The sequence below is a fragment of the Rhinoderma darwinii genome, chromosome 1 (assembly GCF_050947455.1).
Source record: "Rhinoderma darwinii isolate aRhiDar2 chromosome 1, aRhiDar2.hap1, whole genome shotgun sequence".
NCBI classification, from domain to species: Eukaryota; Metazoa; Chordata; class Amphibia; order Anura; family Rhinodermatidae; genus Rhinoderma; species Rhinoderma darwinii.
This window is the reverse complement of record NC_134687.1, coordinates 353487489-353499882: the sequence shown is the minus strand read 5'-3', so window position 1 is coordinate 353499882 and position 12394 is coordinate 353487489. Positions and strand designations below refer to the sequence as shown.

At 38.3% G+C, this 12394-nt stretch overlaps 1 long non-coding RNA gene across 1 annotated transcript in view; it reads left to right on the top strand.

Annotated features, from left to right (window-relative positions):
* Positions 1–12394, top strand: part of LOC142742301 (uncharacterized) — a 73958-nt gene that overhangs the window by 17476 nt on the left and 44088 nt on the right. The window lies entirely within an intron of this gene.

The following is a 12394-nucleotide window of genomic DNA, read 5'->3' as shown; positions in this document are numbered from 1 at the left end:
ACATGCCAAGACTGCTGCTCTTGCTAAACAAAAGTGGTGTATTTTGAAGTTTTTTTGTCATCAGATACACAAGGGTTTTCTGAGCACAGTGAAACGTTTTAGATATCCTAAGGATGCAAGTAAAAGAGGATTTGATCACAGGCATTACTATAGTGAAACTACCCAAAATTGCTGCAAAATTTCCCCACCCAGATTTTTTGTAGCTGCAATGTGTTCTACTGGAACAAGTGATTAGAAGAACTTGGCTAAAAAAACTTAGGTACTCATGAAAAAGCTGACTACAATAAGAGATCCCATCTTTGGACTGCTAGGAAGACCGGCATCTGGCATCTGTAAGAAACAAGATATACTGCAATACATTAATATTGCAGTATATCATGTAAGTGATCCAATGATCGCTGGTTCAAGTCCCCTAGGGGGACTAATAAAAAAGTAAAATACAGTTAAAGTATTTTTTATTGTACAAAAAAAAATACAAATAATTCAAACCCCCCCCCCCCTTTCTCATATTTTCCCTAAAGTAATGTAAAAAAAAATAAAATGTTTAAATAACTGGTATTGCCGCGGCCGTAAAAGTCCGAACTACTACAATATAATGTTATTTAACCCGCTCAGTAAAGGGCGTAAAAAAATATTCAAAACACCCAAATTGCTGTTTTTTGGTCACCTTAGCACCCAAAAAAACTGGAATAAAAAGTGATCAAAAAGTCACATGTACCCCAAAATGGTACAAATAAAAACTACAGCTCATTCCGCAAAAAATAAGATACACCGCTATATCGACTGAAAAATAAAAACGTTTTGGCTCTCGGAATGTAGCGATGCAAAACTATTTTGATTTTTAACAAAAAGTGGTAAAACATGAAAAACTAAATTTGGTATATCCGTAATCGTATCAACCCATAGAATAAAGTTAACAAGATGTTTTTACTTCATGATATACGTCGTAAATACGAAACCCAAAAAACAAAGGTGGATTTAGTTTAAGGCCTGAAAAACGGCTGAAAACAGCCTGTGTGAACATACCCTACGGCTATGTTCACACGCTTAACAAAACACGGCTGTAAATACGGAGCATTTTTTAAGGGAAAACAGCCCCTGATTTTCAGCCGTTTTTTAAGCAACTTGCGTTTTTTGCAACATTTTTTATGGTCGTTTTTGGAGTTGTCTTTCTATTGAGTCAATGAAAAACGTCTTCAATAACGTCTCAAGAAGTAACATGCACTTCTTTTTAAGAGGCATTTTTTTTACGCGGCCGTTTTTAAAAACGGTCACGTAAAAAACGCTCCGTGGGAACGGAATGCCGTATTTCCCATTGAAATCAAAGGGCAGATGTTTGGAGGCGTTCAGTCCTCACATTTTTGGGCATTTTTCTGGGCGTTTACGGCCAGAAAAACGGCTGAAAATAGCCCGTGTGAACATACACTTGTTGTGTGCTTTGTTGGGATGCAGGAAACTAATTCAAATAATACTACTTTGGTGAATATTCAAGAGCACTTCTTAAGGTTTATTGAAATGGAAACCACAACTGTAGTCACAACAATTGTGTTTTTTCAACACCTCGACAAACTTGGAATTGATTGCAAAGACATACAGATGTAGCCATCTTTAACTTGACTCTGATAACTTGCTGCAGCGTGATATCACACAACAAAAGTCATTGACAAGTCATTGAAAAACTCAAGATAAAGGATCTTCCCACTGTGTATTTAATGTGTTAAAAGTCAGGGTAAAGATGGCTACACCTGTATAGGTATCATTAATGTTTTGGAAATAATTAATTTATAATAGGAGACCTCCGAATATTGGGATATAACCTTGAGCATCTCGGGTAATGAGGAAAGGGGAGATTTACAAGCTATAAGAACATCAGCAGCATATAAACCTATTTTATACTCTCTGTTACCAATTGTTATACCTGATATCTCTGTGAAGTAGAAAGAAAGTAAGAAATTTAGCCATAGTTTATTTAATGCGTTAGAAGTCAAGGTAGAGACGGCTACATCTGTACGAAGTCAAGGCCATGACAACGGATCAAATATGAAAGGCAAAATTATGATGTTTATGCAGGAACTAAATCCTTGTGCTCTTTTTTTTGTAACATTCTTTAAACCTCGTAGTCAGTGATTCTGCACCTACCTGTGTGGAAACTGTGGAATTCTTCAATATAATTCACCATTTTCTGCAGTTAAAACCGCAGGAAATGGTGCGTTTTTTTTGCAGTGGAATTTCTGCTATTTTCTGCGGAATTGCTGCAGCAATTCCGTTACTTGTGGGCAAGCCCTTAGGACGTGTACACAAGTTGTGTAAATGCTGCGGAATTCTGTAATGGAAATCTGTGGGGAAATTCCGCAGGATTTGCAGTAGAGGCAAAGTGGATGAGATTTTGAAAATCATATGTCCAAGCTGCGGTAAAGAAATGCAGTGTAAACGTTAATAAATTAACCTGAGGTGCAGAATGTAATTCCGCAGCATGTCAATTAATGCTGCGTTTCTGTTTATTTTTGTATTGTGGTTTTTCCCCTTTGAATTCAATGCAAAACCTGCAACAGAAAGCAAAGTCTTGCGAATTTTGCGGCAGAATTGCAGCGATTACGCCACAAAAAATTGCAACTCCGGAAAGAAAAAAAAACCATGCTTACCCAGAATGCTCCCCTACTTCCTATGGTCTGGTCTCCAGGGATGACGTTTCATCCCATGTGACGGTTGCAGCCAATCACAGGTACCCCAAAATGGTGCTATTAAAAAATACCAAGACCTTATAAAGTTGTGTCGATGCAAAAATAAAAAAGTTATAGCTCTTTGAATGAGATGATGTAAAAATGTAAAAAATTGCTTGGTCATTGAGGCCTAAAATAGGCTTGTCACTAAGGGGTTAATATATCTTTACAGGTCCTTCTCAGTGAATTAGAATATCAGAAAAAAGTTAATTTATTTCAGTAATTCAATTCAAAAAGTGAAACTCATATATTATAAAGATTTATTACACACAGAGTGATCTATTTCCAGCAATTTTAATGTTGATGAAAACCCCAAATTTGGTCTCTCAGAAAATTTGAAAATTGGGTAAAAGTTGAAGATTGTAGCCTCATGGCGTGACACTCTAATCAGCTAATCAACACAAGACACCTGCAAAGGATTCCTAAGCCTTTAAGAAATGAAAGAGTAACTGTTGTTTCATAATCAGCAAAGAATTTTGAATCTAATAACAGTAGGGGGAAATTATTTTTCTTTCTACGCCTGTTTTATGGCGTAGTGACAAATGCTTCAAAAGTCACAATTTGCAATTAGATTTTTGAGACATTTGCGCCGCACACGACAATTTACTAAAAAGTGGAAGGGGCTTAGCGAAATAGGTGTAGCCTTCCGTGGCCAGACACATTAATTTTAAATTATGACAGAAACTGGTGTGAATTAAAGAGGAAATGTACTCCAGCTCATGTTTTTAGCTCACGGGCGGCCAGATATACGCCTAATTTATTAAGAGGCATACGTTTCTTAATAAATTAGGTGCATCTTAGTTTATCGTTCATTAGATTAAGACTGGCATCTGGAACACCAGTCTTAATACATTTCCCCCATTCTATTAAAGACACAGTCAATTTTGACAGCTGATTTTATTGCTATTTTCCTTCACCTCATTCTAATAGTAATGACATTTTTTTCTCATTGAATTAGCTATATGAGGTCTAGTTTTTTGTTTTTCAAGTTGTATTTAAATTACATCATTTTGGGGTATATATACCATAAAATATGGGGGATATTATAGTAAATGTACAGGGCCGTGGGTGGCCCCGCCACCTTCCACTACGCCCCTTCCACCTTTTAGAAATGCCCCATGAGAGGCAGAAATGGCACAAAAGTCTAAATTTTTCCTGCAAATTGTGACTTTTCTGCAATTTTCACATTTTCTACGCCAAAAACTGGAGTAGAAGAGTTGATAAATTCCCCAAAATGTTTATTCAAATTTTTTCCTCCCAACCTTCCAAAAGCCATAACTTTTTTATTTTTCCATCGACATATCTATATAAGGGCTTGATTTTTTTCGGGACATAGGTCGTTTTTAATAAAACCATTTAATGTACCACATAATGTACTGGAAAACTGAAACTAAAATTCTTTTAGGGGTGGAATGTGGAAAAAAAAGCGATTACTCCATTATGGGTTTCATTTTTACGGCTTTCACTGAGCGGCAAAAATTACATGCTAATTTTATTCTGATTCTTGAATAAAACAAGTACGACGATACCAAATGAATACTATTTTTTTAAATGTTTTACCACTTTTTCAAAGGAAAAACAATTTGTTAAAAAAATTGTGTTTGTGTTGCCATAACTTTTTTATTTTCCCATCGATTGAGCGCTGTGAGGGCTTGTTTTTTTCAGGGCGAGCTATTGTTTTTACTGATACCATTTTGGGGTACATGTGACAGTCTGATCACTTGTTATTCAATTTTTTGGGGAAGCTAAGGTGAACAAAAAACAGCAATTATGACGGATTTTAATTTTATTCTCCATGCAGGTTAAATTTCTTTATATTAGAATATTTCTGACTTTTAGAGATGTGGTGATACCAATTATTTTAATTTAAATTTTTTTTTACATGACTTTATTTAACTGTGTTTTACTTTTTGTTTTTTAGTCCCCCCCTAGGGGACTTGAAGAAGTGATCTTTTGCATCACTTGCACAATATACTGCAATATACTAGTAATAGATTTTACTTTACTTTGTACCAGAAGGAAGAAGGAAAATGTACAGTTTGTTTACCAAAACTTGCAAAAATAAGTAAAATTTTAAAATTGACTTCCTGTAAGCAGAATGCAGTGCATTGTCAGAGCTTAGAAGACCATAAAACTGTATGCATAGTGTGTATAAACTATTGACAAAGAAACTAAAGCAGTCCAAGTAAAGAAAATATTATGTAGCTTTAAATACGCATAAAAAAAAGTATGGGAGACAATATAAAAGGGTTTTCAACATTTTACATAAATTCTAAATGTGAAATGTCGCAGCATTTGGAAATATAATTTAAAGATAGCAAGAAATAACTTTTAAAATAAACACTTGGTCAGAATGTACTATACTGTAGATGTAAAAAATGACTGCAAGCATTGTGACTTGGCATGTATAAGTAAATCCTAAACAGAAAACCACCAGAAAAATGGAATATAGACTGTGTTGTTATAGATTACACAATTTTACAAATGTTTGTCAAACAGATCTTATATTGCTCAAAATAAGATCAATTGTTGTTAAGTTTGAGTCCTTACATTGGACAGATAATGAGATTTCAAAAAGAAAGTTGGAATGTGTCTGAATTAATGAACTTGAATGCAGGTTTTATCTGGTCAGCAGTTTCAAAGAAGGTACTATAATTCTTTGTTCTGATGTGTGTTCTCAGAGATTGTGTCCATGCTTTCGATACCAATTTATAACCCACGTTATTAGGATTATAAATACATTTTTTGGATGCCGTAGATAGAACATTAACACTAGGGTTCAGGTAAAAGTTAAAGGGGTTCTCCCACTAAGCACATTTATCACCTACCCACTGATCACTAGAGTGGGGTTCCTGACTCCCGTTCCTCCTTATGGCATGTTTAGATGTGCCGAAATTCCACTGTGGGCAGACCGCAGTAGAAATCCACAGCAGCTTTTGGTTTCTATTTCTTTTTAGGTAACTTAGTTTAGACTTTGCGGAAAATCACAGTGCGGAATTTAGGCCGTGGTGCGGAAATTTCACTCCATAGCATGCACAGTCTGATGTGGAGAAGCAGAGGATTTTCACTGCGGATTTCAGCCTTTGCAGTGCAAAGGCTGAAATCTGAGGCAAGTATGCTGTGATATCCCAAGCTCGGTAGATACAAGTTGGCATTACTAGTCAGTCTTTGAGGTAGGGAACAGACATGTAGAACAAATGAATGAGGAGATTCTTATCGAAACCTTGGGCGGTGCTCAGTAAAATACAGTGGAAGCAGTCTTTTATGTAGCCTGTAGTAAGGAAAGTGAAATTATGGCACTCACCCATAGTTACATAGTTACATAGTTACATAGTTAGTACGGCTGAAAAAAGACACATGTCCATCAAGTTCAACCAAGGGAAGAGAAAAGGGAAGGAAAAATTTCTACACATAGGAGCTAATATTTTTTTGTTCTAGGAAATTATCTAACCCTTTTTTAAAGCCATCTACTGTCCCTGCTGTGACCAGCTCCTGCGGTAGGCTATTCCATAGATTCACAGTTCTCACTGTAAAGAAGCCTTGTCGCCTCTGCAGCTTGAACCTTTTTTTCTCCAGACGGAGGGAGTGCCCCCTTGTTTTTTGAGGGGGTTTTACAAGGAACAGGATTTCACCATATTTTTTGTATGTGCCATTAATATATTTATATAAGTTAATCATGTCCCCCCTTAGTCGTCTTTTTTCAAGGCTAAATAGGTTTAATTCTTTCAATCTTTCCTCATAACTTAAATTCTCCATGCCCCTAATTAGCTTCGTTGCTCTTCTTTGTATTTTTTCCAACTCCAGGGCATCCTTTCTATGAACTGGAGCCCAGAACTGAACTGCATATTCTAGATGAGGCCTCACCAATGCTTTGTAAAGTGGTAATATTACATCCCTGTCCCGCGAGTCCATGCCTCTTTTAATACACGACAGTATCCTGCTGGCCTTTGAAGCAGCTGATTGACACTGCATGCTGTTATTGAGTTTATGATTTACAAGTACACCCAGATCCTTCTCAACAAGTGAATCCGCCAGTGTAGCTCCCCCTAGGACATATGATGCATGCAGGTTGTTGGTACCCAGATGCATAACTTTACATTTATCTACATTAAACTTCATCTGCCAAGTGGACGCCCAAACACTTAGTTTAAATCTGCTTGGAATTCATGAACATCTTCCATAGTCTGAACTATATTACATAGCTTGGTGTCATCTGCAAAAATAGAAATAGTGCTATTAATCCCATCCTCTATATCATTAATAAATAAGTTGAATAATAGTGGTCCCAGCACTGAACCCTGGGGTACACCACTTATAACCGGTGACCATTCAGAGAAGGAATCATTGACCACAACTCTCTGGATACGGTCCTTGAGCCAATTCTCAATCCAATTACAAACTATATTTTCTAAACCTATAGTCCTTAATTTACCCATTAGGCGTCTATGGGGGACAGTGTCAAATGCCTTTGCAAAGTCCAAAAACACTAAATACACAGCGGCCCCTCTGTCTAGACTTCTGCTCACCTCTTCATAAAAACAGATTAGGTTAGTTTGACAACTTCTGTCCTTAGTAAAACCGTGCTGGCTGTCACTTATAATGCTATTTATTGTCACATAATCCTGTATATAGTCCCTCAATAGCCCCTCAAACATTTTCCCCACGATGGATGTTAAGCTTACTGGTCTATAATTACCTGGGGAAGACCTAGAGCCCTTTTTGAAAATAGGCACCACATTTGCGCTGCGCCAGTCCCTTGGCACTATACCAGTCACTAGAGATTCTCTGAATATTATGAAAAGGGGGACAGAAATAACTGAACTAAGCTCTTTAAGAATTCTAGGGTGTAACCCATCTAGTCCCGGGGCCTTGTGCACATTTATTTTATTTAATTTAGCTTGGACCATCTCTACATTCATCCAATTCAGTATATCAACTGATATATTAACAGCACTGGCACCGGCTACATCAGCTGCTCTTTCTTCAGTTGTATATACAGAGCTAAATAACCCATTTAGTAACTCTGCCTTCTCTCGATCCCCTGTGATCAACTCCCCATTACCATTATCTAGGGGTCCTACATGTTCAGACCTTGGCTTTTTAGCATTTATATACTTGAAGATTTTTTTGGGATTTGTTTTACTATCCTTGGCCACCTGCCTTTCATTTTGTATTTTTGCTAATTTTATTACATTCTTACAGATTTTATTAAGCTCTTTATATTTTACAAAGGCTACAGCTGTACCCTCAGATTTGTATTTTTTAAATGCCCTTTTTTTTGTCATGTATTGCCCCTTTCACAGAAGGTGTAAGCCATGTGGGGTTTAATTTGAGTCGTTTATACTTGTTACCTATAGGAATACATTTTGCACTATAATTACCCAAAGTAGATTTGAAAATCTCCCATTTATCATTTGTCCCATTATTTGACATTAGTTCTTCCCAGTCTATATCCTGAATTGCCACCCTCATCCTGGGAAAATTGGCTTTCTTAAAATTAAATGTTTTTGCCCTCCCAGCCTGCGTTTGTTTTTTACAGTATAGGTAAAATGTAACTATATTGTGATTACTGTTACCGAGGTTTTCACGAACATTGACATTCCCAACAAGATCTGCATTATTAGAAATGACCAGATCCAACAGAGCTTCACCTCTAGTTGGGTCTTCCACAAACTGGCCCATAAAATTTTCCTGCAACAGGTTGAGGAAATGTCTCCCCTTTGCAGTTGAAGCTGAACCATGACACCAATTAATATCCCGGAAATTAAAATCTCCCATTATCACTACAGTACCCGCCTGTGCAGCCTGCTCCATCTGTTTATATATCTGACCTTCCATCTCCTCAGTTATATTGGGGGGTCTATAGATTACACCAAAAGTAATTTTTTCAGTGTTTACCTCCCTTTCTAGTTCCACCCACAAGGTTTCAACCTCCTCACAGTCTTCACCCACTATTGTCTCTTTCACACTCGCCTTCATATCATTTCTCACATACAGACATACACCACCACCTTTCCTATTTGTCCTGTCTTTCCGAAAAAGTGTAAAACCCTGTAGATTTACAGCCCAGTCATGTGAAGAGTCCAGCCATGTTTCAGCAACACCAACTAGATCTATATTTTCTTCCAGTATCAAGGCCCCCAGCTCCCCCATTTTGCTTGCTAGACTTCTGGCATTTGTGAACAAAGACTTTAACTTGCCTGTCAGTTTTTCACTTTTATTATCAGAAATGTGATTTGACATTAATCGGGCCTTTTTATTTACACTGATGTTTTGTAACGAAAGGATCTCCTTATCTTGTTGTCTAGTCCTCTCCCCACATTCTGTTTTTCCCCCCACCAATATAGTCTGACCCCTCTCTAACCTGGCTACCCCTTTTTTTTCTACATTGACCTCCCTCCTCAGCCCTAGTTTAAATACTCCGCCACCCCAGCTAGAATTCTCTCCCCCAGCACAGCGGACCCCCTTCCATTTAGGTGCAAATCATCTGCAGAATACAAAAACACCGAAAAAGGCCATACTTACAAATGGACACAGCCAGGCCAGAAACGCTGATGAAAGGGCGAGCAGGTGCTTTAAATAATAATAGCCACTCCCACTAGTCTTGAGGGGAGTGGTGTGTGGTGCATGGGATGTGTAGTAAGAAATAATAAATGAATAGTGTGTGTGCAAGTGTAATACTATAAGTGAAATATAGGGGGCAGTAATAAATGAAGTGCCTCAATAGAAATAAATGGATAATGGGGTGCAAGTGAGTGAAACATGGAGGGATAGTGTGTACGTCATGAGGCACAACGTGTATAGCCAGGTAGAAGCCTATTTGTGACGCCTTGATAGTTCATAGAGCGGGCTACCCTGCTTGCTATGCCTAACAACAACACACCATGCTCTCCCAGCATCAATGACCCGGCTGTGTCCAAGAGAAGCGAATATACATAATAATGAAAAATACCTGGGGTATTGGTAATCATTTTGGCCAAAAGGACGCAAGCTCGCAATCCACGACAAGGATCCCCAGACTTGCGAGTCCCTAAATCCTAAACTGGAACAGAACGTTCCTGATGCACAAACAGAACCGATAAAAACACAGGGAGATATATGGCTATTATTATTTAAAGCACCTGCTCGCCCTTTCATCAGCGTTTCTGGCCTGGCTGTGTCCATTTGTAAGTATGGCCTTTTTCGGTGTTTTTGTATATGTCCCTGTGTTTTTATCGGTTCTGTTTGTGCATCAGGAACGTTCTGTTCCAGTTTAGGATTTAGGGACTCGCAAGTCTGGGGATCCTTGTCGTGGATTGCGAGCTTGCGTCCTTTTGGCCAAAATGATTACCAATACCCCAGGTATTTTTCATTATTATGTATATTCGCTTCTCTTGGACACAGCCGGGTCATTGATGCTGGGAGAGCATGGTGTGTTGTTGTTAGGCATAGCAAGCAGGGTAGCCCGCTCTATGAACTATCAAGGCGTCACAAATAGGCTTCTACCTGGCTATACACGTTGTGCCTCATATAGTACTATATGACCAAGTGGGCGTTGTGGAGAGAAGTGTATGACGCTGACCAATCAGCGTCATACACTTCTCTCCATTCATTTACACTGCAAATAGCGATATAGCTCTATCGTTATGTGCAGCCACATACACAAACACTAACACTACTGCAGTGTCCTGATAATGAATATACATTACCTCGAGCCAGGACGTGATGTGTATTCAGAATCCTGACCACTTCTGTAGCGTCTCTGTGAGTTACAGCATAGCAGGTGTAGTCTCGCGAGATTACGCTGTAAACTGTCATTCACAGCGAGATCTCGCTGTGCTGTGCTGTAACTCACAGAGACGCTACAGAAGTGGTCAGAAGAATTAATACACATCACGTCCTGGAGGTAATGTATATTCATTGTAATGACACATGAGTAGCGTTATAGTGTGTTTATGTGACTGCACATAGCGATATAGCTATATCGCTATTTGTAGTGTAAATGAATGGAGAGAAGTGTATGACACTGATTGGTCAGCGTCATACACTCCTCTGTACAACTCCCACACCAAGTTGTCCATTGAGAAAGTCATTAGCATAAAGCTAATATAGGTCATAACTCCGTCAAAAATGATCGTTTTTCTAAATAAAAAACACTGCTGTAATATTCATTACAGCGCCGATCACATCATGTATAATATAGGCCACTTATAATGTGGTGACAGAGCCTCTTTAACTCTGAAATCAATTCATAAAGGGACAGTTATAACCATGACTACTGTGGTCTACTGAATATTTTTATTTACTGATACTGCTTTTATTTGCTGATACTGTTTTACATTCTACATTTGATTTTCTTTGTGTAACACCACTCTTCAAATTTTGGTGTTCCAGGCTCATTGATCTACGTGACTGCATTTGAGACCATGTTATGCCTATTTGGGAAACATATCTATAACCGTTATTCCAGTTTCTTGTTACTACATTAGTATAGATGTCTACTTAACTGTTTTATACTTAACACATTGATGCTCATTATATTGTAATTTTTTTCCATTGCAGGACTAAATTCTATATACCCACACATCTCCTGACTCCATCCATTTGCCTCATATTCACTTAATTTGTTTAAAGATACTAATAACATATTCTTTATTATGAATCCATTAGAGGACCTTGTCCTAACCTAATGTATACAAGTCACTTCCCTACGAGAAGACTCCGTTCTACCTTTATGTCCATTGGTTAATTCTTTAGCCACTACTTCACTTGGTTCCGCCTTCCCCTATGCCAAGACACATTACTACCAATCATAGACGTGATAATGTGACTAGTAACGTTCTGCGCATGCACCACTACGCGCACACAACGTCAGCACGCTGCCCGCACTTACATGCACCTCTGGCAAAGATGTGCGCATGTGCCACTTGGCGCGCATGACGCCATCCCGCCATATAGACTTGTATCTGCTTGTAAGACAGGCAGTTATACCTCACAAAATAATTGCTAACTAACATTTCCCATATGTCTACCTTAGATTGGCATAATTTTTTGAACATTCTTTTATTTTTCTAGGACGTTACAAGGCATAACTTTAGCAGCAATTTCTCACATTTTCAAGAACATTTCAAAAGGCTCTTTTTACAGGGACCAGTTCAGTTGTGAAGTGGCTTTGTCGGGCCCATACAATACAAACCCCCATAAATCATCCCATTTTAAAAACTACACCCATCAAAGTATTCAAAACACCATTTGAAACTTTTTTTGAACCCTTTTGGCGTTTCACATGAATTAAAGGGGTTTTCCCATCAGGGACATTTATGACATATCCACAGGATATCAAGAGAAAAAGGATTTTTGAAGCAGCACTGATCCCGAGTATGGTGCGGTGCACGCTGTCAAGCCAGGCAAACCCACTCCGGCACGATGTGAATTTCAAAGAAGTAGTAGGACAACAGCACACGTCTTCAAATCATCAAAGTGGTTTTATTGTCAAGACATCCACAAACGACAGGCTGTCGTTTGTGGATGTCTTGACAATAAAACCACCTTGATGATTTGAAGACGTGTGCTGTTGTCCTACTACTTCTTTGATATCCACAGGATATGTCATAAATGTCAGATAGATATGGGTCCCACCTCTTGGACCCGAACCTATCTCTAGAACGCGGCCCCCTAAACCCTGTTCTATCTCT